Source organism: Podarcis pityusensis, assembly GCF_964106645.2.
Source record: "Podarcis pityusensis genome assembly, chromosome: 2".
In the NCBI taxonomy this organism is placed as follows: domain Eukaryota; kingdom Metazoa; phylum Chordata; class Lepidosauria; order Squamata; family Lacertidae; genus Podarcis; species Podarcis pityusensis.
In genome coordinates, this window is record NC_138029.1 from 66,861,235 (window position 1) to 66,886,583 (window position 25,349).

Below are 25,349 nucleotides of genomic sequence, written 5' to 3' on the forward strand. Positions count from 1 at the left end.
TGCCATCAGGGGTCTAACCCAGTCTCTCGCCCCCTTTTCAAGATGCCCAATCACGAAAGCCACTCGTGATTCCTCGTCAGGGAATTCATCAAACTGCAGATTGAGGGCATATTGCATCTCTGTCCGAAAGCCATGATAGTCTTTGGGCTCCCCCCCAAACTTCTGCACCAATCCTGGTACCTTTCTGGCGAGCTGGGTGGCTTTCCCCTTTTTGTCTGCATCCTGAGCCCTCCTCTCCTCAAGCCTCGCCGTCTGCAGCGCTAGCTGGACCTCCAACACCCGGTACCTTTCTTCCAGGCTTGGACCCGCTCCAGCTCCTGCTTCTCCGGTTCCGGCTGGGTTGCTCATGATGCCTTCTCCTGCACAAGCTGCTTTCAAAGACTGTCGGAATGCTGTGATGGGATGATGAGCTGCTTGTGCGTAAAATCGTATCCCCTCAGAGTTTGTTCAAGTCCACAAACCTCTGTCTGTGACGGAGCCCCTCAGACATGGCTCCTCTAGTCACTAGCAGATTCCGACAGTGGTTGCTTTCGGAATCGCTTCCAACATAAAAGCTCCTTAACGGAAACACGTCTTCTGGACTCTCTGCGTGACAGTTTCCGGCGAGGAGTGGGTGTCCCTACAGGAGGTCCTGAAACCTCCCCACTGTTTTCGCTGGAAGTGTCTCTGAGCCATCCCTCCAGCTCACTTTCCCTCAGCTCAGCTCCTCTCCCCCTACTGGTTCCCTCTTCAGCTGCTGAGTCTCTCCCAACCTGTGTGAGCCCTTTCACCTCCCTTCCTTCCGATGGCAGTTCCCTGACAGGAGGGAGGGAAAAAACCCACCCCAAAACCTCTTTTCTTTTGTCCCTCTTTTCTGAGTTGGGAAAATATGAACTGGTAAAACTTGAAAGACAGAAAAGTTATGGGAAATGTATACTTAATGATGGGACCCTGGCAATGTGGCTATGCCTTGTCACCCCCTTGCCATGATCAGAGTTTGGCTTGAACACACCAGTATAGCAATCATCATCATCATCATCATCATCATTTTGTGATAAAGGTGGTTATGGGCTTGCCTGCCTGTTCCCCTTGTCCCAGACTTACAAGAAACTAAACCAGATTCAAGTTAAGCCTGATCACACTATTCCTCCACTCCTTTTTGTTGTTTGCTGTACAAAGTAGGTGAGAATATCTTTATAGTAAGGAAGATGAAATCCTTCAAACTCCTTGTCTGATTCTTACAATGGAAATCCTTTTCCTCATGAACATACTGCTGAGAGGTTTTAACAGCCAGACTTAAATAGCTGTATGTATCTCTGAAATAGTGTAGCAAGGCAAAGTGCTAGAAGACCCCCAACAAGGATATACAAGGGATGTCAGAATCAAGAGCAAGACCTGACATTATGAGGGGAAATGCTATTCTTGACCAAATGCAAAAATAGGACAAGTATAGAGCAAAATGCTCAAAAGAGCTTGACACCCAGCAGCTTCTGTATTGTGATACTTTTGGGCAGATCTTCAAAATGAGTTCATCACAAGCTGAGCTTTTTTGAGATTCTGGCTAAGAACCAACTCTGTCATAGTTGTAAAAGAGGGGTTCTTTTAAGAATTACTTCTCTGATTACCTGGTGAGAGGCTAATAATGGTTTAAATCTCATGTGGTTTAAAGCCGACAAGTTCTATTTATGTGTCTTACAGCCTGAGATAAATGTGGAAAACATGCAGAAAGCTATGTCAAATATGAAATCTGCAGTGTGTGGACATCAGGGGCATGCAGCTAGCCTTGGTATGAAACCCCTTCACATGAGTAATACATTATCATAGTTGCAATCAGAAAAGTTAAGCAGAGTTTACTTTCTTCCACAATATTCAGTTTGGTGTTTTGGTTTGGTATTGCTCATTGTTTACAAGGCTCTCTTAGAAATTTCTTTCTCCCTTCACCCACCTCAGAGACAGTTCTTGGCAAAACCCCATGTTGCTTCTTGATTGGATGTGAATGCTAAATTTACTCAGCTTTGCAAATAAGATTTCTCATCTGAAAGTGTGGGTATCCATTTTGAGCTGAGGTAACTAGAACTTTATGTGAACCGCCCTGAGACCTTCGGGTATAGGGCGGTATTGAAATTAAACAAACAAGCAAGCAAGCAAGCAAGCAAAAACAACTGCACAAAGTATTCCAAGTGTGATGACAACAGAGATTTGTATAATGTCATTGTGAAATTGCCTTTTTGACAGCTGCAACACACCGAGTCAACATTTTCATTAAGATATTCACCACAACCCCAAGATCTCTTTTCTGGTCAATCACTACCTATTTAGACTCCATTAACATATATGTGAAGTTAGGCGTTTTTGCACAAATATGCATCACTTAACCATTTTAATGCCTATTTGGGGGAGATACTTTCAAAGCTCCTTGCAATCCCTTTTTGTTTTTACTCCTCTAGACAATCTAATTTCACTTGCAAACTCAGCAATCTTACTGTGTACACTTCAATCCATATCATTTATGAAAAACTTTAAAAGCACCAGTAGCAATTCAGATCCTTGGGCGACCCCGCTTCTTTCATCTCTCCATTGTGAGAACGGACAATTTGTTCCTACTCTCTGATTCCTGAAGTCATTATGGCTCCATTAGTTGGTTAGAGCATGGTGCTGATAATGCCAAGGTCACAGTTTTGATCCCCACATGGGACAGCTGCATATTCCTGCATTGCTGGGGGTTGGACTAGATGATCCTTTGGGTCCCTTCCAATACTACTATTCTATGAGACATCTGTGATCCTTCTATGACTAGTACTCTAATCCCATGACTACTAAACTTATTAAAGCATCTTTTATGAGAGATTTTATCAAAAGCTTTTGGAAAGTCCAAGTGCCTAGTGTCTATTAAACTATCCATGTGCATATTGACTTTTCTACATTTATGCATAGAACACTTCTAAGATTTAATTTTTAATTAAACACAAGCATACCTGTTCCTCATCAGTGTAGGAGTGCTTTCTCTCTTGGGAAGAAGGCATATGCATGAAACTGGTAAGAATGAAATCAAATAATGAGCACCATTAACCCGTGTCTTTATTTCATTGTATCAAGGCACCTTTGGGGTGTTCTTAATGACATAAAGGAAGAAAGAAAGCAGAATTGCAGCACCTCATTAGATTCATATCTGTAGATCTGTGCCCCTTCCTGTCATTTTCTTGCAGGGCAAAGTCATAATTTAATTAATTAATTTTACAGAATAAGTCTGACCTGCCAAGCAGCTAGAGCCATCAAACTTTCCAATTACTTGTTGCCAATTTCATGGAGAGTTTAATTATCTGCTCTTCCCTAGGACTGGAGGCTCACCTTTTTTATGCCATTCAGGTTCAGGAGAAGAGAAGATTTCGCAGAACAACAAAGTGACACAGTCACTTGTATTCTTTATGCTTAATGATGACTCAATGTGATTAATAGCATATGGCTGGACCTTGTTCCTGGTGCAATGGGGGAGGTTTCAGTGTTATTTTCAAATTTGCTTTCTTGACAAAAATGTTTGGAGCCTAAAATAAGTGAGCAGAAGAATGTTTACAGAAGGAAACATTCCTGGGTCTGTCTTATACCTGCAGCTATCTTTGCTCCCTCAAAATGCCTCTCTGGAGGGTCAGGGAGCCCTCCTGGATAATCTGGTATGGGGAACAAGCTCTTGGGAGAGGAAGGAATCACCTGGTTTGGATGGAGATGTGAATTACATAGGGAATACACTAAAAGGGCTGTGACTTTCTGAAACCTGATGTAGGTTATATATCTCATAGAAAACTTAGGCTTGCATGGATGTATACATGAAATGGGCCCAAGAGAGAATAGAGCAGTGGCTTTTATAATGTCCTATACAGTGGTACCTTGTGTTACAGACGCTTCAGGTTACAGACGCTTCAGGTTACAGACTCTGCTAACCCAGAAATAGTACCTCGGGTTAAGAACTTTGCTTCAGGATGAGATCAGAAATTGCGTGGTGGCAGCAGGAGCCCCCATTAGCTAAAGTGGTACCTCAGGTTAAGAACAGTTTCAGGTTAAGAATGGACCTCCAGAATGAATTAAGTTCTTAACCTGAGGTACCACTGTACTGTGAGAGCTTGAGGAACAAGAGGGAAGTGTGGTTGTGTGCCATCAAGTGACTGAGGGTGATTTTGTTGTTTAGTCGTTTAGTCATGTCCGACTCTTCGTGACCCCATGGACCAGAGCATGCCAGGCACTCCTGTCTTCCACTGCCTCCCGCAGTTTGGGCAAACTCATGCTGGTAGCTTCGAGAACACTGTCCAACCATCTCGTCCTTTGTCGTCCCCTTCTTCTTGTGCCCTCCATCTTTCCCAACATCAGGGTCTTTTCCAGGGAGTCTTCTCTTCTCATGAGGTGGCCAAAGTATTGGAGCCTCAGCTTCAGGATCTGTCCTTCCAGTGAGCACTCAGGGCTGATTTCCTTCAGAATGGAGAGGTTTGATCTTCTTGCAGTCCATGGGACTCTCAAGAGTCTCCTCCAGCACCATAATTCAAAAGCATCAATTCTTCGGCGATCAGCCTTCTTTATGGTCCAGCTCTCACTTCCATACATCACTACTGGGAAAACCATAGCTTTAACTATATGGACCTTTGTTGGCAAGGTGATGTCTCTGCTTTTGTGACTGAGGGTGATATTCAGTGCTATTAAAAATTGAAGTAGGTCTACTGAAATCAGTGGGCTTAAGTACAGGATATCTCTCTGACTCAGTAGTTAGGATGAACATAACAGATTGGAGAACTGATCCCAAACTAACAAAAAGAATTTCAATAGGGACAATGCAAGGTTCTACACTTAGGCAGGAATAACTCGCTGCACAAATATAATATTGGGGGGATGGGACGGGACACTTTGCTTGCCATAAGTACATGTGAAAAGGGTCCAGGGATCTTAGTAGACCACAAGCTTAACATGAGTCAACAGTGTGATGCAGCAAGAAAAGAAAAGAATAAAATATAATAAAATGCTAACGCTGTGCTAGGCTGCATCATCAGAAGTATATTGCCCAGATCAAGGGAAGTAATAGTATCACTCTATTGTGCCTTGGTAAGACAACACCTAGAATACTGTGTCCAGTTCTGGGTGCCACAATTTAAGAGGATATTGACAAGCTGGGACATGTGCAGAGGAGGGCAACCAAGATAATCAAGGGTCTGGAAACCAAGTCTTATGAGGAACGGTTCAGGGAGTTGGGTATGCTTAGCCTGAAAAGAAGGAGATATGATAACCATCTTCAAATATCTCAAGGGCTGTCACATGGAAGATGAAGCAAGCTTGATTCTCCTGCTCCAGGGGGTAGAGAACCCAAACCAATGGCTTCAGTTTACAAGAAAGGAGATTCCAACTAAACATCAGGTAGAGCTTTCTGACAGTAGGAGCTGTTAGACAATAGAACGGACTCCCTCAGAAGGTGGTGGATTGTCCTTCCCTGTAGATCTTTAAGCAGATGTTGGATGGCCATCTGTCATCTATGATTTTGTTGAAATTCCTGCATCTCAAGGAGTTGGACTAGATGACCCTTAGGGTCCCTTCCAACTCTACAGTTCTGATTCTATTAATTCAAGTCAAGGAGAAGAAGAAGAGGCGTTTGGATTTGCTATCCCGCTTTATCACTACCCTAAGGAGTCTCAAAGCGGCTAACAATCTCCTTTCCCTTCCTCCCCCACAACAAACACTCTGTGAGGTTGAGAGTGAAGCTGAGAGACTTCAGAGAATTATGACTAGCCCAAGGTCACCCAGCAGCTTCATGTGGAGGAGTGGGGACACGAACCTGGTTCACCAGATTATGAGTCCACCGCTCTTAACCACTACACCACCCTGGCTCTCCACATAGATTCACTACAATAATCTATGGGGTGAGGAGAAGGTGACATCACTGACCATAGTGTTGGCACGGTCCATTCCCCACTCCATTAAGAAGGCTCACAGTCTCTTCCTACTTGCTCAAATTGTGGCAATGGCAGAGGAAATATTGCTAGCAGGTGAGCAACCTCTTGCAGAGGGAGGGGACATAGCTGCATTGATTCAAAGCAAAATTGCTGTTCCAGCAACATGGCAAGGATCTCTCAGAAGAATGGGGACAGAGTTTAAAACCTCAAGAAACAAACATTGCTTCGCTTGAATTCATATCAACAGATACAACCAAAGCAGCCTTAGAGGCTTTAGCTACAGGGATTCAAAATGTGGATCAGCTACACCATCTGCATTTGACAAACCTGGATTTTCAACTCCCATCATCCCTGACCATTAGCCATATTGGCTGGGGCCGGGAGATGGAGTCCAACAGGATCCGAAAGAATACAGATTTCCCACAGCTGTACTAAATGTTTGTTCTCTCTAGTTATGTCTATTGTTGCTTCAGCATAGCAAAAACAACAATTCAGGCTTCCAGGTCTTACTAGTTTCTGATCATGCTACAATACACTATTAAGGGATGAGTGTAAATTCCCCAAATGAGTTACTCCTATCTCCACAGTTAACTCCAGTGCCATCTAGTGATTAAACCACACAGCATCTTTATAACCATTCAATGTAACGCCTGCTGCAAAGTTAATTCATTTGCTTTCTTGAGTTTTTCATTAATCCAGTTTGCATGCTTTATTAAGCCATTTTAATAGTTTTGCCATCCACGTTACAAAACAGAAATTAAACAGTGCAGAGGTAAAAAATGATAAGTAACCACAGAAAGGGTGGAAGGGGAGGGGTAGATGATTTGATGCTTTAAATTGGTCGTGTGAATTTATTTTTGTGATAATTTTTATAAAATGAGAAAATGGAATACCAGTCAACAACTTAATCTTTTAAAGAAGGTGAATTAGACCAATCTAGCCTGATCCACCAAAACAGTTCTTAATTTTTTATGTTCACTTGCCTGTTGACCACAGCTGTGATGTGATTATACTGTGGCTTGTGGATCATGCTTTATCTGGTGAGAGATGGGAACGATTTTTTAACTTTCTGTGTGAAGAATGAAAATTTTGCTGTACTGAGTGTATACTCTGGAAATATGGTTGGCATTCACTTTATAGATCTCTGCTGCTGTGCTTATATCCCTGTCATGGTAATGGCAAGGTCTGAAGGAAGCTTTATTCCTGTACTCAGGACCTAGAGGTTTGCTTTGTGGTCCCAGTTGCAGTGCCTCCCCTCCCCGCTCTAAGACTGTGGTGAAGTGAGAGTGTATAAACCAGGCATGGCCAGACTTGGCTCTCCAGATGTTTTGAGACTACAACTCCCATCATCCCTAGCTAACAAGACCAGTGGTCAGGGATGATGGGAACTGTAGTCCCAAAACATGTGGAGAGCCAAGCAGTCTGGAATTAAGAATGGCCACCACTTTATTGATTACAGGTGTAGGCTCAGGTATTGGGTGTATATCTAGTCCAGCCTACTGCTGGAGAGATGGAACTGTATCAAGATCATGCCAAAGACACCCCCCCCCCATGCTGTCTGCTACTAATCACAGGGAGGGGTCTATGCTGCTTATGGTGCTTCCAGAAAAACCTGAGTCTTGGATCTCTGGTTGGTGAACTCTTCTCAGGTTGATTCAGAATTAGCAGTTACAAACATAATCAGATAACCCCCGCAAAGAAACATTTGTATTTGATTTGATTTGTAACTGGGGTTGAAGCATATTTTATTGCCTTAACATTCCATCTTTTTTGGTGCAGCCCTGGAACTAATCATAGCTCACACTGAGCTAAGCAAACAGTCTGCAAAATGGATTGTTAAACAATCTAGGGAACTGTTGACTGGCAAATGATGTTCCGTGTGTATATACCTAAACATTATGAGCTTGTCATTTCGTAGTCCAATAATTCTGAACTTTGCATATATGAGATCTACAACAAAATGAGGGGCTGTGGCTGTTCATTTACTGCAAAGAAATAAATTTGGAAAGCCCTTAAGAAGCCCACTTGGAGGGGGGGTTATATATGTGAAAAATGGCTCCATAGCAATCACATAAGAATATAAGAATGTAAGAGGAGCCTGTTGGATCAGGCCAAAGGCTCATCTAGACCAACATCCTGTTCTCACAGTGGTCAACATGATACCTGTGAAAAACCCACAAGCAGGAATCAGTAGGGGTGGCAAATCCACACACCCACTACACTCTTTTAGAAAATTGGGTGTCACTTCTTAACTCTGAAAAGCACTACTTCTTCTAGCATGACACTTAGGCACAGGAAACAGGAAGGAGCTCTTCTTCCTGTTTCCCCTCACTAAGGCTAAGTCCTTCTAACGATGGTGCAGTTTCAGAGGGAAACTTCAGTTAAGAATAGGTGTCCAATTTTTGAAACAATCTCCTCATAGCTACGTTCTGCAGTGGGGAAGAACCTTCCACCCTCTGCTGACTGGGCCTGTATGTATGGTGAATATGACTGAATGTGCATTTCCAACTTCAGCTATGCTCATCACTAGCATGCAGCCATTAGAGCAGTGGGCAACCCTCCATGCTTCCCTCAGGCCAAAAGAAGCTAGTCACTCCTGACATATTGCATTTCTTACTCTTCTGTAATTTGCACTCTGCTTGCATTCCCATTTATTTATATATTTAGCATTTTACTTTTTTTCCGTTTACACGTCATAATTCACTGTCATACATGACTTTTATAACAACTTCCCAACCTGACTTTCCATGGCATTGTTGGTAATTCTATCAGTTTATTAGTCTACCCTACTTTCCCTCTTTTTATCCCTCATTGTATTTAACTGTTGTTCATAGGATCACCTCTACTTGTAGATTAGTTTTGGTGTCGTATTTTTTTAAAATAGTCCCCAAAAGGAGTTCCATTAGCCCGTTATCTTTTTTTCATCCTGGTCCCTTATTTTGGCTGTTAAATTGGTGAGTTCTGCAAATACTAATCTGCTTGCATTCCCCTTACAATTCCGCCCACTGTATTATAGGGTTCTCTCTATAAAGATTCCATTTCAGTCTTCCCTATGCACTGTGATTATTTATCATTGCCTCAAAAAAGTGTCACAATAACTACACTGTATTGTTTTTTTCGAATGAAAGTTGTTGGAGAAGTGGTTCACTCTGGTTTAGTTATTCTAGTTTGATTCTTATTTTGAACCATGCCATTTGAGCAGTACACAGCAATTTGCATTTAATGCTCTATTTACCGGTAAATGTTTTCCAGCATTGTCATCTTACGGTGACCAGCCCCGATTATAATAAAGCACATCATTTTAGCCTACATCAATTTCCTAATTTAGTATCACAGAGAAGGCAGAATAACACATGCACCACAATTCTTGAATTCAAAGATTTCCCTCAAAAGGTGATGGATTTTCAGGCTTTTTCTCCCTGCATGACACTTCATTCCCATCAAGTATTGTGCTACATTCTGCTCTGAATCAGCCAAACAAGCGACCCTAGAATTTAACACCACACCTTCTGTCTTTCTTCTCTCTCTTTTGTTTTATGACTCTTAAAGAATTTGAGGACATTATAGTCATCCTCAGGGGAAAATCTACATGTCTGTATACGCAGAAGATTAAGACTGTGTGGAACTTGAGACTGTTCATTGGCAGCAACCTGAGGAATTTCACTCTAATGTTGCTCTGAGGGGCGTGGAAACTGTATCAAAAACTCTGAACCATCAGGCGAGCCAAGGTAAGCATCTCTTATTTTGTTAACTTTCCCATATTTTTCTCATTAATATCAAATCATAAGACTTGGTTCGTTTAAGCACTTACTGGTGCTATATCATTGTTTATATGATTTTTGTTTTCAGCTGATTTCACTGGTAGCCAGGAGCTTAGTTGATATCACCACAAGCAGGCATCAGTAGCCTGAAAAACATTTTTCAAAAAAATATTTATAAAAAGAGGTGAAGGAATCACACAGTCAGAAGTTATTATCTTGATCTTATTTCCTTCCTGACCTTGAATGAAATATCCTGTACTGTTCCATTACTGCTGTGATTTTAAGTATGAGAGACTTGACTGGTTTTGTGTGGCATATCAGGTATGACACAGAGCTATACCTTTTGACTTGGCTGGGCAGGAAGAGATAAGAAAAAGGCACATTGTGTTTAATCATTTTTGGGGAACAGGAAATTGCACAGCATAAGCAAGCAGCTTATTCTAACAGATACAGAGGAGCTCACACTGCATAATTCCACAATTTTTGTTTGGGCCAGATTATTTCTAGAGAATGAATTACTTGCTTGAACTAATTGAGTTTTGTTGAATGATAAATTGTTTACATGGTTCATGAGTACCTTTATCTTAAATGTCTGGTTCAAAGATGGAGATTTATACATGACATAAAAATTATGTACTGTTCCAGCTTGTTTTCAAGAGTTGAAGCAACCCAAAAAGTGATCAAGAGCTTCCTGTATCTGAAAAGTGTTTTAAAAAACGGGGTCGTTATGGAGAAATGTATGTAGTCTTCTATGTTTAAGTGACTTCTCTGAACAGATGGGAGTTATAGATGGAAATATGCATGTATAGAGTTTGAACAGGCGCAATTGAGCTGCAATTTCAACAGGCAAAGGATTTGGCTCCCACACTGCTATATGTTTTGAGGGAGAAAGGGTATGTAGCAGTCTCCCCCAACTGCATACTACCCAGATACTTTGGACTAAAGCTTCCATCATCATTGGCCATTGGTCATACTAGCTGCTGCCAATTGGAATCAGGATTGATTGCCTTAGAAGTACTTCCTTGTTTTTTAATGGAATGCCTGTCTAAGTCTCACTCAGCATGCACCATTTGTTTTCAGTCGAGCTTTCATGTATTTTGTAATCAAAAGTGTGTATCTGACTACAGTGGTACCTTGGGTTAAGTACTTAATTCGTTCCGGAGGTCCGTTCTTAACCTAAAACTGTTCTTAACCTGAAGCAGCACTTTAGCTAATGGGTCTTCCTGCCGCGCCACCGGAGCACGATTTCTGTTCTCATCCTGAAGCAAAGTTCTTAATCTGAGGTACTATTTCTGGGTTAGCGGAGTCTGTAACCTGAAGCGTATGTAACCCGAGGTACCACTGTACAAGATGAAAAATAAATTCCATTTTTTCAAAATACAAAAGAAGAAGAAAGAATGCAAATGTTCATCAGCTGGTAGAGAGAGAACTGACTTCCAGTGTTGCACTGTTCAAGACCTATGGCTGCCTCATGGCCAGGGCTGTCTAACATCTGGAATACTGCAGTAAGGTATTACAAGCTTCTTGTACATAGTGTGTTGTATTGTTTACAGATCAAACTGAAGGTTATGTGTACACTTTTTCATTTCAAATACTTCTTTTTCTTATGCATCAAATTTTAATTTTTTTTTTAAAAGCGCTGTTCTTTAGTACCTCAGGTACCTCAGGTTACATACGCTTCAGGTTACATACGCTTCAGGTTACAGACTCCGCTAACCCAGAAATAGTGCTTCAGGTTAAGAACTTTGCTTCAGGCTGAGAACAGAAATCGTGCTCCGGCGACGCAGTGGCAGCAGGAGGCCCCATTAGCTAAAGTGGTGCTTCAGGTTAAGAACAGTTTCAGGTTAAGAAGAGACCTCCAGAATGAATTAAGTACGTAACCCGAGGTACCACTGCACACAGATTTAACGTTTTAAAAGCTATGGTTTAAAAGGTATGGCGGTGGGGGCAGATGTCATAGGCGAAGGGGATCGAGATACGGATATGCTCGTACCCTTTCCAATCTGCGCCCCATCCCGAGGGACGAAGGTAGGGTGAGCAAGGGTTACTCACCTCCGTCACTGGTGTTGTGCAATGCCAGGTCTATAGGCAACAAAACCGCCACCCTGCGAGATTTCTTCACCTCGCAGGGGGTTGACCTGGCTTGTGTGACGGAGACCTGGGTGCGCGAAGGGGAAACTGTTACCGTACGAGAGATGGCGCCCCCGGGTTTCTCTGTCCTCCACCAGTCGCGGACTGTGGGCCGGGGGGGAGGGGTGGCATTATTAATCCGGGAAGATTGTTCTTTCAGGGCTCTACCATCGCCATCGATCCCCGGCATTGAATGTGTTGGCCTAGTGTGGGGCTCCGAGGTGAGCTTGGCTGTACCGGCCACCTAGCGCACCAGCAGCCACCCTGTCAGGCCTGCGGGAGGCGGTGGCTGGCTGGGCCTTGGAGTTCCCTAACCTATTGGTATTGGGGGACCTCAACATCCATGCTGATGCCACTCCCTCCTCACAGGCTCTGGACCTGGTGTCTTCCATGGTGACACTAGGGCTCTCCCAGTTTGTTTCGGGCCCCACACATCAAGCAGGCCACACGCTGGATTTGATCTTTGGCGTAGGTATAGATGTGATCATGTCTCCTTTGATGAAGGTGCCATGGTCTGATCACTACGCTCTGAAAGCCAGGATTGATTTTCCACCCCCACCCTGCTTGGGTGGCGAGCCAATTTGGGCTCGCCCGCAGAGGCTGATGGACCCTGATAGATTCCGTCAGGCCTTGCGGGACCTTGCTCCCCCTGGCGACTCATTGACTGAGCTTGTTGAGGGCTGGAACATCCAGCTCCTAGCAGCCATTGATGAGATCGCATCTAGGCGCCCTCTGCGACCCCACAGAAACCGGGCTCCCTGGTTTACCGAGGAGCTTCGGAAAATGAAGCGGGACCTCAGACGGCTAGAGCGAGTATGGCGGGGTGCCCGTGACGGAGCCTCAAGAACATCTTAATAGGGTTTTTATGAAAACCTACGAGATGACAGTGAAGGCCGCTAAGAAGTCCTACTTCTCGGCCTCCATTGCCTCCGCTAGCTCTCGCCCGGCGCAATTATTTAGTATAATTAGGTCTTTAACGTCCCTTGAAGGACAGCCAAATTTAAATAACAATTTGACACACAGCTGTGAGGCATTTGCGAGCTTTTTTGCGGAGAAGGTCCTGTTGCTCCGCCATGACCTCCCTGCCAATTTGGATACAATAAAGGAACTGGAGGCCCCTCGACTGTCCTCGGGTCCAGTATTGGACCACTTTGACCGGATATCCCCAGCCGATGTGGACAGACTCCTCCGAGCTGGAAAGCCCACCACCGGTCCTCTTGACCTGTGCCCATCTTGGCTGATTAGAGCGTGTCCAGACGAGGTGCGGGGGCCCCTGGGTGATATCATCAATTTGTCCCTTGGCACCGGGATATTCCCAGGGGAACTGAAGGAGGCAGTGGTGCGTCCGCTCTTAAAGAAAACATCATTAGATCCCTTAGATCTATCCAATTACTGCCCGGTTTCGAATCTTCCATTCCTGGGTAAGGTGATTGAGAGAGCGGTTGCTGAACAGCTTGGTAGGTTTCTGGATGAAACATCGGCTCTCGATCCATTCCAGTCCGGCTTCCGCGCTGGTCATGGGACCGAGACAGTTCTGGTCGCCCTAACAGATGATCTCCGCAGGCAGCTGGATCGAGGCGGGTCGGGGCTGCTAATTCTTCTAGACCTGTCAGCAACCTTCGACATGGTTGATCACGAACTCCTGGACCACCGCCTTCCCGACGTGGGGATCCAGGGCACAGTCCTTCAATGGCTGCGCTCGTTTCTCTCTGGTCGGGGACAGAGGGTGGCGCTTGGGGGGGAATTGTCATCGCGCCACTCCTTGGTGTGTGGAGTGCCCCAGGGTGCGATTCTCTCCCCGATGCTTTTTAACATCTTTATGCGCCCCCTCGCCCAGCTTGTCCGGAGTTTTGGGCTGGGTTGCCATCAGTATGCCGATGACACCCAACTCTATCTGTTGGTGGATGGCCATCCTGACTCGGCCCCAGACACACTGACCAGATGTCTGGAAGCTGTGGCTGGATGGTTACGTGGGAGCCGGTTGAAATTAAATCCCTCGAAGACAGAGGTCCTCTGGCTGGGACGGGGCGATATGGGATTGAGGGGGCAACTCCCATCTCTTGCGGGGGTGCAATTAGTGCCAGCATCGTCCGTTAAGAGTTTGGGTGTAATCTTCGATACCTCCCTCTCTATGGAGGCGCAGATTACAGCTATAACAAAGGCAGCATTTTTTCATCTCTGCCAAGCTAAGCAGTTGGCTCCTTATCTCTCTCGCCCTGACCTAGCCACTGTGATCCACGCGACGGTCACCTCCAGATTGGATTATTGTAACTCGCTCTACGTGGGGCTGCCCTTGAGACTGACCCAGAAACTCCAGCGGGTGCCGCGGCGAGACTCCTTATGGGGTCTTCGCTGCAAGATCATATTCATCTGGTACTATACCAGCTGCACTGGCTCCCGGTGAAGTACAGGATCAGGTTTAAGGTGCTGGTTTTAACCTTTAAAGCCCTATACGGCCTAGGACCCTTGTACCTACAGGACCGCCTCTCCTGGTATGTCCCACAGAGAAATTTACGGTCTGCAAATAAAAACATCCTGAAGATCCCAGGCCACAGAGAGGTTATGCTGGCCTCAACTAGAGCCAAGGCTTTCTCGACTGCGGCTCCAATCTGGTGGAACGCTCTGTCACAAGAGACTAGGGCCCTGCGGGACCTGACATCTTTCCGCAGGGCCTGCAAGACAGAGCTGTTCCACCGGGCCTTTGGTCAGGGGGCAGCCTGACCCCCTCCTCTGGCAATCTGCACAAATTTTGCTTAATGGTTGCCATCAATTTGATTTTAATTAATTTTATAATGAATGTTTTTAGAATGCTGGATTATTTTGATTGTTGTTAGCCGCCCTGAGCCCAGCTTCGGCTGGGGAGGGCAGGATATAAATAAAATTTATTATTATTATTATTAACCATGAAGTACATTAATTTTGTAAGCTTCATTGAAGGGATCTGTAGCGTTTATGTGATGTGCTTTACAAATTTCAATGTCTTTGTAAGATTGGTTCTTGCATACAGCTCTTGGATGGTTGGTTTAGCTTGAAGCCGCTCTGTAAACACTTTTTGCCAGTTATACTTCTGGAAATTGAAATAGTATCACAGTTACTAAAACTGTTATATGTAGCATAGCCCTGACTCCTCCTTTTCCCTATCAACAATGTATCAGATACATTGTGTCATTAGGCAATGCAAATGTTTTGTTAAAAGTTAAAGGTAAAGGGACCCCTGACCATTAGGTTCAGTCGTGACCGACTCTGGGGTTGCGGCGCTCATCTCGCTTTATTGGCTGAGGGAGCCGGCGTACAGCTTCTGGGTCATGTGGCCAGCATGACTAAGCCACTTCTGGCGACCAGAGCAGCGTACGGAAACGCCGTTTACCTTCCCGCCGGAGCGGTACTTATTTATCTACTTGCACTTTGACATGCTTTCGAATTGCTAGGTTGGCAGGAGCAGGGACTGAGCAACGGGAGCTCACCCCGTCGCGGGGATTCGAACCACCGACCTTCTGATCGGCAAGTCCTAGGCTCTGTGGTTTAACCCACAGCACCACCCGCGTCCCTTGCATGTTTCGTTAGCCTAGACCTATTTGCTTGGAATGAATGTGGCTTTCGTTGCAGTTGGTGGTCATGTGACACATAGTTAGAAAACCTTTTTAGAACTATCCCCATGGCTTGCTGTATTAATTTGGAAATATCAATATGACTGTCATCCACATCCTAATGTAAAAGGAAAAGGAGTATTTCACCCAGACACACACTGCATCTTTTTAAATGATTTGCTTACTTGTGCAATTTGTGCATTCATTGTGATTTTGATGCCATATACCGTATATTGAATACATATGTTGTCTGTATCTATCCACAATTTTCCTTTTGCCATTTACAAACAGCTATCTGTTTTTATTTGTTCCGTGTTACAATATTTCTTCACTGTTCCTTCAATAGCTTCCTATTCCACGTTTACCCAAATATTTCAGCTATTATTTGTTGTTATTATTAAACAAATTTAGAAACTACATCATGACATAAAGCAATGTACTGGGTAAAAGCAGAATAAAACACAGAAGCCCAAACTCTTAAGAGCAATAAAATAAAATCATCTAACTCTAAAAAACAATAAAACCATCCACACAGGCTCTAAAATGACAAAAAGCTATTATTTAGATATGAAATTGATCTTCCATAAATGACTGGGTTATACAGGGAAGCCTTCCTAAACAAAAACGTCTATAGCCAGGGCCTAAACACTATGCTACACACCTCTCTGATTTTGGCTAAACACTACCTGACAGTGAGATGATGGTTCCGAGAATGAAAAGTATATAGTGTTAATCTGAAAATTCCAAAGCGTGAACCACCTTGCAAGAAAACACACTTTTCAGGCATAGTTAGTGGCCACTTCATAAAATGAAGCAAATGGAAATGTTAAGAAGACTGCTTTTAGCTGCACTTTAAGGTTTGTTGACAGTACAGTGATGAAGTTGGTGAGGAACTTGGGAATCAAGTTCAATGGAAAAGTTCAAAGGAATCAGGTATATTTTTGGAGATTTTTATTTTTATTTTTCATACCGCCCTATGCCTGCAGGTCTTGGGGCAGTTCACAGAATAAAATCAAAATATAAAACCACAAAAACATAATAAAAATAAAAGCACCAGCAACCCAATAACCCAAAATATGACAGCCATATTTACATATTTGAAGGAGTGTAACACATAAGCGATGGAGAAATTTTTATTTATTTATTTTTTGCTGTTCCAGAAAGTAGGACCCAAACCATTGTTGACTAAACTTTCAGAAGAACTTCCTGCTGGTGCCAGCTGTTTGGCAGTGCCACAAGAGGTGATGGACACTCGTTCATTAGGGGGTTTTAAGCAGAGGCTGAATGACCCACAGGGGTTCTGTAGCAGTGGATTTCCTGCACTGAAAGGTGACCTTTGAGATTCATTCTCACTCAGATTCTAACTCTCTGCAGGCTCCCATAACAGTTTAGAAAATATGCATAAAAGCAGAGTATTGCTGATCATGTTTTAGAATATTTAAAGTTTAGCCAAACAAGTGAGTTTTTCCTAGGCATTTACCTCACTGCTAAAGGGAGGTGTGGCTTATTATAAATCTTCTTAAATCCTTCTCAAGGCTTTGGGACCTCGATACCAAAGTGATGCACTTTGTATTTGTCTTGCCAAGTTGCAAGATCAGCAGGCTCACTGTTAACATATCAAGTCTTGTGGTGTAGCATCACATTTGCAGCCCGTTTCACCCAACCTGTCCTGACAAAGCTTTCACTGAATCCATCACCTTGACATATACTGAAGCACAATTTCCAATAACAAATATCTCTGTACAAAAACTCATGAGAGCATCAGCAGAACTGGGTTGACGTTCCTGAAAAAAAGAAACTGAAGCCTAAAACTAACATGGGCCATAAAATAAATCCATCAGGAAGCAAATAATATGATGACAGTCATGTAGTCTTTCAGACAGTGCTTAAAAATTCCTCCTAGGTATGTTTTGCTCTTGATGATAATTGTACTATAGGTAAACGGCGTTTCCGTGCATTGCTCTGGTTCGCCAGAAGTGGCTTGGTCATGCTGGTCACATGACCCGGAAGCTGTACGCCAGCTCCCTCGGCCAGTAAAGCAAGATGAGCACCGCAACCCCAGAGTCGTCCACGACTGGACCTAACGGTCAGGGGTCCCTTTACCTTTACGTTTTACAATCTGTTTTAAATGTAACTTTGGAAATTCAAATTGCTCAAAAGATTAAGAAATTCTAGGGATGTGGGTGGTGCTGTGGTGTAAACCACTGAGCCTTGGGATTGCCGATCGGAAAGTCAGCGATTCGAATCCCTGTGACGTGGTGAGCTGTTTTTCCGGGTCATGAGCAGCACATGAAAACGCCATTTACCTTCCCGCTGGAGCAGTACCTACTGCCAGCAGATGAATAGGTACTGCTCCAGCAGGAAGGTAAATGGCGTTTCCATGTGCTGCTCATGACCCGGAAAAACTGTCTGTGGACAAACATCGGCTCCCTCGGCCTTTAAAGCGAGATGCGTGCTGCAACCCCACAGTCATTCACGACTGGACTTAACTGTCAGGGGTCCTTTACCTTTACCTTTTTACAGTCTTGGTATTAGAAAAAAATAATCAACGGACAATTATTCCAGAGGAACATCCTAAACAATATGTGACCTTTAGGATATAACTTTGACAGCTCAGGTGAAACCTACAACTACAGAATGTGTAAGGTATGCATCATGAAAAATTTTTCACGATGAACTAAATATAGGAGTACATGGACTAATATTTGTGGCATACAGTAAACATTTGACTGGTTGGTACAGTTGAATATATTACTGTGGCACAAAATTTCCTGCTTCCTTAAGCCTATTCCCTTCTGCCATGAGTTAGTAAGCGTGGCAAAAATCAACTTGAGGTGCTTCCATTTTAGGAATACTTTTATTATTTGTGAATGTACCTGTGTGGGGTTTTCTGTGGGGTTAATGCCTTTAATAAAAATAAAAAGTCTAAAATTTCTTACTCTTTTGAGCAATTTGGATTTCCAAAGTTACGTTTAAAACAGAATGAGAAAACTTTTATGATAACATTTCATTTGCCCCATAACAAGCCAAGATGCTGGCAACTGATGGCGAACATAATTAAAATGCTCGACAGACGCTGTATAGGCTCTAAAATTTAATTACATAAGTGAATGGTTGTATCCCTGAATGAACCTGCTGTCTTAAGGATAACAAAAATAATTGCCACATCTTTATGGATCTTAGGCTCCTTGCAAGCTGCCTAATTACCTGCATCATCATTGTAGTGTTATTAGAGCACTAAATATTAGTGAGATGTTAATGCCACATTAGTGAAGCAACTGTCTGTTCAAAGGCCAAGGGCTTATTCGCCTGGTATGTGTGCTGCACTTCACAGATTGAATGGCCCATGTACATTTTATAAGTTCTTTTGCAATCAGTTCTCTGATGTTAAATTATGTTGCAAGGTAAAGGTAAGGTAAAAAGGTAAAGGACCTCTGGACAGTTAAGTCCAGACAAAGGCAAATATGCAGTGTTGTTTTCATCTTGCTTCAGGCCGAGGGAGCTGGCATTTGTCTACAGGTGTGGCCAGCACCCCGTTGCTCAGTTTCGAACCACCGACCTTCTGATTAGCAAGCCCAAAAGGCTCAGTGGCTTAGACCACAGCGCCACCCACTCCCTTTAAATTACGTTGTATGCACCAATGGTGTCTAAAGTAACTCAGGCATGTATATAATGTAAACATGAATGGGAATACTTAAAAAATATATATACATTGTATGCAGCTTTTAAAAGTAGTCCCATTCATGCTTACATTATATGCATGTGTTAGTTGTTCTGGATGCCATTGCTTTATAAACCCAAGGTAGAATACAAAACTTTTCACCTTAGATTAGACATAGCAAACCACAGTTTTACAAAATTCATGCATCCTTTCTGAGGATGAATATACACGTATGAATATGCTGCTGAACATTTGAGCTCTTTTAAATGAGCACATAGTCCAATTGTGTTTTATTTGCAAAAGCACATGCAAAAATGGAAACATAGTACAATGGTACCTCGGTTTAAGAACAGCCCTGTTAACAAACTATTCGGTATACGAACTCCACAAAACTGGAAGTACCGTATTTTTCTGTGTATTAGACGAGGTTTTTGACTCAAAAATGGTGGCAAAAAACTGGGGTCATCCAATACATGGATAGTGGCATGGGGGGGGGGGAGAAGCGGCGCATCCGCCAGCCAGCCAGTTGGTGGGAGTGCAACTTCCCCCGACGCCGCTACGAGCGGGAAACGATCTAGGGAGTGTTTCCTGCCTGCAGCTGTGGGGGCGGGGGGAAAGCTCAACAACTTTGGGCCATTTCTCCTCATTTTCTTATAATTGATTCCCCCCAAATAGGGGTGCATCATATAGACGGAAAAATACGGTAGGTGTTCTGGTTAGCGAACTTTACCTTGGTCTACAAATGGAATCCAAATGGTGGAAGGGCACCGGCGCCGGGAGGCCTCATTAGGGAAAGCACGCCCCAGTTTAAGAACGGCTTTGGTTTAAGAACGGACTTCTGGAACGGATTAAGTTCATAAACCGAGGTACCACTGTAATGATTTGAAGATAAAATGCAAGCTGGTGTTTCCTTCCTTTTCTCAGCCTTCTTCCTAAGATGCTGGTGTAGCCAACAGAAATTTGAGGGGAGAAGTAAAACAAGAATAAACGTTAAATAATAGTAGGATTCTGTGCACTATTTTCCTTAGAAGTATAAGGTTTTTTAGAAGAATCTCTTTTTTAGCGGTGTGATAAATGGGAAACAGTGACACAAAAATGGTTTAGGATGTCTTTTATAGTTGGTAGAGGCAAAGGGTTAGGAAGCTAGCCGTGTGCTGGCATTCCTTTGTGCAATGCTTGCAGCAATGTCTTTCTTAGAACTGCTGGGAAAGGAGCCAGCAGAAACCCCATAGGTTGCTGCTTTATAAGAGATGACTCAAGAGCTCATTGGCCAGGATTTTAGTAGTAGCTTTGTTTTCTCCTCACTGGCAGTTAATCTAAGTTCACAGCCAATGTTGTCTGATTGGAGACTTACAACATCACCATTTTCTTCCTCGTCCTGTATGTGCTGGAGGAACGCCAAAAATCCTTGCAAATGTAACAGCCCTTTTATCAGTCTTGCCTGAAGATATAATGCTAGTGTTTGTCCTATGATCCAATGCACACTTACCTGGGAGTAAGCCATACTGAACTCTGTAAAACTTCCTTCTGAATTAACATGTACAGAGTTTCTCTATTACTAGTTACTTAATAGCGTCACTGTTCTGTTCATAAAAATAAAAATAAAGCATGTCGTTCTATAGGTCCATTGCCATAAGATGAACAATGCAATTCAAAGTGATTATGTTTTTATCCCTGTGACTAACTTGTTTTCAGTATTTTTAATATTGAATTTTAAATTGTTGTAACCCTGGGACCTGCTGGTGAAATGCAGGTAATAAATTTAATAACAAAACAACAGTGTTAATAGAGCCCAGTGTCATTTCGGTTATATGAAAGCTTGGCCTAACTAAGTATGGCTTTATTTACCTTTTTGCACGAGTGTCTCCTTAAACAGAACCCACACTCTGTGTCCTGCTGACTTACCCCTCATCTTGTCCTTTGTTAGTCTGCTGGGCAGGTCAGCATCCTAATGGGCAAAAACATCTCCCAGATCAACTGCTGATTAACCCTCCTTAAGAGATCCAAAGGTAGGGAGAAGTCTTCCTACAACTGCACTGTCAAACTGTCCTGGTGGCATTCAATTCTTTTCTCCAGTGCATCTTCCAACATTTAATGGTGATGCTCAATTAACAGCAGTGAACAAATAACCATTATCTAGTTTCTTCCTTCCTGCCCACACATTTCTATTTATATATAGACCACATTCCACACTAAATAATTATTGCATACTGAAATGTCCATATTAGATTTATGCCACTAGTTTCAAGAATATTTTGAAACCATAACAGGTTCCTTTATTTTAAATACCGTAGTTGCTATTTTTCATATGGTAGTTTAGTAATGCAGATTTCAATGGACTGCCTAGTTCTTCCTACCAAGAATCTAAGAAGCTGATGAGCCTCTTACTTGATTACTTCACCAGCCCTTTCACTGCTTCACATCCTTCCCAGCTGCTCTGGGCCTGAAGCAAACTGCTGACTAAAGGAAGAGGCAGATGGGAGCAGGCATAGTAGGTTTAGTGCAGTATAGTGACGGTCTGTATTTTAGGTGCCTTAAGCCTAGTTGTGTAAATAGGAGTCAGGTACACAGTAGCCAAGTGAATCTCTGATCATCGAATATTGCTGCTTTCTCTATTTTAGGGTGGTTGTTACTTTGTTATTGTTCATGCATTTATGTTGGTCAGTGATGAGAGACCATAATACATGGTTATAATTAGCTAATATTTTATAACATGAACCTCACAAAAAAGGATGGCGGAGAAAATGCACTAGAAAATGTAGTTAAGCTGGAAAACTTCAGGCTGCTGTCTCAGTTGTTACAGGTGTTCAGGTTTTGGCTTTATGTCTGACTTACCTATTGAGTCTCTGTGTGCATTGTAAACTTACAGGAACAAAACAAAGCAAATGCAAATAAAATAAACCTGTCAACCCTCATGAAAATTGCAGCATCTGAGTTCCATAAAACCCATCAATGATGAAGTTACATTGAAAGTGAGTCAGACCTGCTCTGCAATTTTATTGCAACCATCCCAGAAGCATTTCTTTTGTTTTGAGCCAAACACAGAGCCAATTAAAGATGATTGCAACCCTTCAGTCTGTTGTTTATGATGCTCTATAACACCCAGGGGAAAGCTCCAATGCATTATTGGCCAGTATGTGAATTTACACAACATTGGATTGGGTTCAGATGATCTTTCCCAGCTTCATTAGCCATCATTTATGAAGCTGGGAATGAGTGTCAGGGTCAAGAACTTCACACACCTAGTTGTGGTGCTAGGTGGATAGCTTTGAAAGTGGTTGAGTCAAATTCATGATAGAAAAGGCTATCGATGGCTATTAGCCACAATTCTATGCTCTGCATCCAAGATTGGAGGCAGTATGCTTCTGAATGCCAGTTGCTGGAAACCATGGGAAGGGAGAGTGCTCTGGCAACTGTGAGGACATGATGCAGAACTGGGTCATGGTCCTGACCCAGAAGACTTTTCTTAGGTTCTTAAACCAAGTTGTGTACTTGGTATGTGTGTCTGCAGAAAGAGGGCAAAATGAAATAAGGTTTTTTAATATACCATTAATAGAGGAGGAGGGCAACTAGTGGGAAGGAGGGCTGGAAGGGAGTGATTGTGTTCTCTGTTCCTTGACAATTACAGCAAATATAAATTGTCTGAGTGGGCTTTTTGTTTTGTTTTTAAAGAATGTGATTTTAGGGTCTCAACAGAGACTTGAAATTAAATGAGGACATTTTATGCCAAGTATGGGCTTAAACTAGTTTTACAAAGTTCAACTGAGGACTTTTGATTCTTATCTGCATTGCTCACAACAAAAACTAAATGTATTTTTCAACAATGTAAATTGTCTTTAAACGAAGCTCTTTCAGTAATTTCAGCAGGAAAATCATTAAGTGGTCCATCAAAACCCTTAGCAATGCTCAAGTGGTCCATGGGAAAAACAGGTTTGGGAAACACTGCAAAATCACATATTTTAAAAAATGCTTTAAAGGGATTTTTTTTTAAAGGTTTTGAATTTTTACAGTTGCTGTTGGCATCCTTATAGGGTCAAGCAGAAGCTAAAAGTGATGCTGGACAGACACACACCTTGGCTGCTTTCTCTCCAGGAAGAATTTCTGGCTTCTAACGATTAAGTCAAACATGCCTTGTCATAAGCACAGTGCACATGGAGTAATAAATCTATAATAGGTTAAAGGTGATGGTTGCTCAGTGCTGACAATTACTTTGAGCCACAGGCTATGCTTTCATTGGACTTTTCACAGCATTAACCTAGACCTTGTCGATTAAAAGTGAGAGACATTTTTGGTAAGGGTCATTTTACATCAGTGACTACTGCAATAATTTCATTTTTGTTAACTCTGGATCTGCTAAGCAGGCTGTGAATCTCTTTTTCCCAACCTATTGGTTTGCACCACATATGGGGTCCCGTTAGCAAGCCATTCCTGGTACTATGCGTGAAGGATAATGTAGCCCTGCAGTTATTGATGTTGTATGGCCAGTGGTTATGGATGATGGGAGGTAGGTAATTCCAGCAACATCTGGAGGGCCACAGGTTCTCCATCCTGCTTGATGTACACAAATTTTTCTTCAGGCCAGTATGTAATATCCTTAAAATAGTCAAATCAGTGAACTCTTCCTCCTGCTGCTGCTGCTGTGGAGGGGAAGGTGAGTCAAAGCAGCCTCCTGCCGGTGGCAGCACCAGGAGGAGGTGGGAGCCACTGGTCATTGAAGTCGTGCAACTGCTATGTTTGGCTCTGCCCCAGCTCTTCCCAATGTCCGGACATCACAGCATCACACACACAGTGCCAGCCCTCCCCCATTGCCCTAGTAAGTTGATGCCTCTGCTCAGCAGTGAGAGGAGCAACACTTTAAAGAACGCAAATGATGACTTTTGGGATGCTGATATCATGCACAGTGTTTCATGGCAGAGCTAGCTCACTGACTTACCAGATAGAATCACATCCTATGGGAATGCCTGGCTACTTAATCACAGGCATTGCCATGGTTTATCCATCCATCTAGCCAAATGTATTTTTGAATACCAAATCTGTACCAGACAGAATCTGCTCTCATTACTAGCTTGGCAACATAACTTCAGGAACATAATACAGCTGCTTAAATATTGTATTGTTTTAACGTAAACCTGTAATTTCTCCTCCTGGAAGACTACTACTTGAATTTGCTCAAAATTTATTTGTGCAAAGGCTGTCTGCATTGAATTATATGTTTTTAGGGAATATAAGCAAATGGAGACTCAAATGCACATAATGCAGAGTTTGTGATTCTTTCTTTTATCCCTTACCACATGTACCTTTACTTCTTTCTAGAAAAACCTCCTGAGTTCATATGAGCATTTTCACAAACACACCAAATATATGAACCTGTTCCATACCTATAAAGTGTCTCACATTGTTCATACAACAATCTTTCCTTCTTTTTTCGTATCTTGTGCCACTATTCATAATCACTACTACTAATTATTAAGCATTTTAGTTGCTTGTCACCTAACAGGTCTCTTACATCGTAGAACACATAAGTACATTATAAAACAGAATTGAAAAGGAGGGGGGAAATCATCTAAACAGTAACACATCATACAAAATAGACAGATGTACTCACAGACACAGCTCTCCCAATAATAGGGTTAACAACACTGGCAGAACAGCAACAACAAAAAAAACCCTATACTCCTAGTCCAGAAGTCCCTAACCCAGAAGAGTCAACCCAGCTCCCCCCCCACTTCCTTTTTTTTTTTTTTTTTGTCTTTCAGTTTTTAACTCCCTACTCCACTCATAAATCTGGCTTCAAGGCAATTGCTGTCAATCAGTGGGGGGTGGTTTTTCTTCCAGTAGTGGTCTTGCAGAGATAGATGTGAAGAGATAGCAAAATGTTTAGCTGCTCTGCAGTTGTCCTGACTGCTGCATGTCTCTGCTGGGGATACATTTGCTTCCTTCACTTTTTAAGTTAAGTACTAAATTCTGCAATCACTTAGATAAACTCTTCTCTCCTCTTACGCTGTGCTAAGTTCTATCAGAGAGGATGATACTTATGCTGCAGTTGCCAAATGTGGGGGAGACGGCCTTTCCCCAAACCCCCAAGTCCCCCAAGACTAAGGGTACGTTCCTTCACCCAGAATTTTTCTGTTTCTCTGAACGCTTTCTATTCTCCCATGGAAACATTATATATATTGCATGACCTATAAGGGTCTTTTATATGCCTGTTGTTCTTGTCCATGGAGTTTTCTTGGCAGGGATACTGGAGTGGCTTGCCAGTTCCTGTTGAAAGGACAGATCCTGAAGCTGAGGCTCCAATACTTGGCCA

At 42.8% G+C, this 25,349-nt stretch overlaps 1 protein-coding gene across 1 annotated transcript in view; it reads left to right on the forward strand.

The window, feature by feature from the left end:
- The window catches only part of SGCD (sarcoglycan delta), a 420,649-nt gene that overhangs the window by 132,122 nt on the left and 263,178 nt on the right, over positions 1 to 25,349 (forward strand). The window contains exon 3 of the mRNA XM_080989006.1: positions 9,453 to 9,631. The gene's annotated coding sequence lies outside the window, so the exon portion shown is untranslated. The remainder of the gene's footprint in view (positions 1 to 9,452; positions 9,632 to 25,349) is intronic.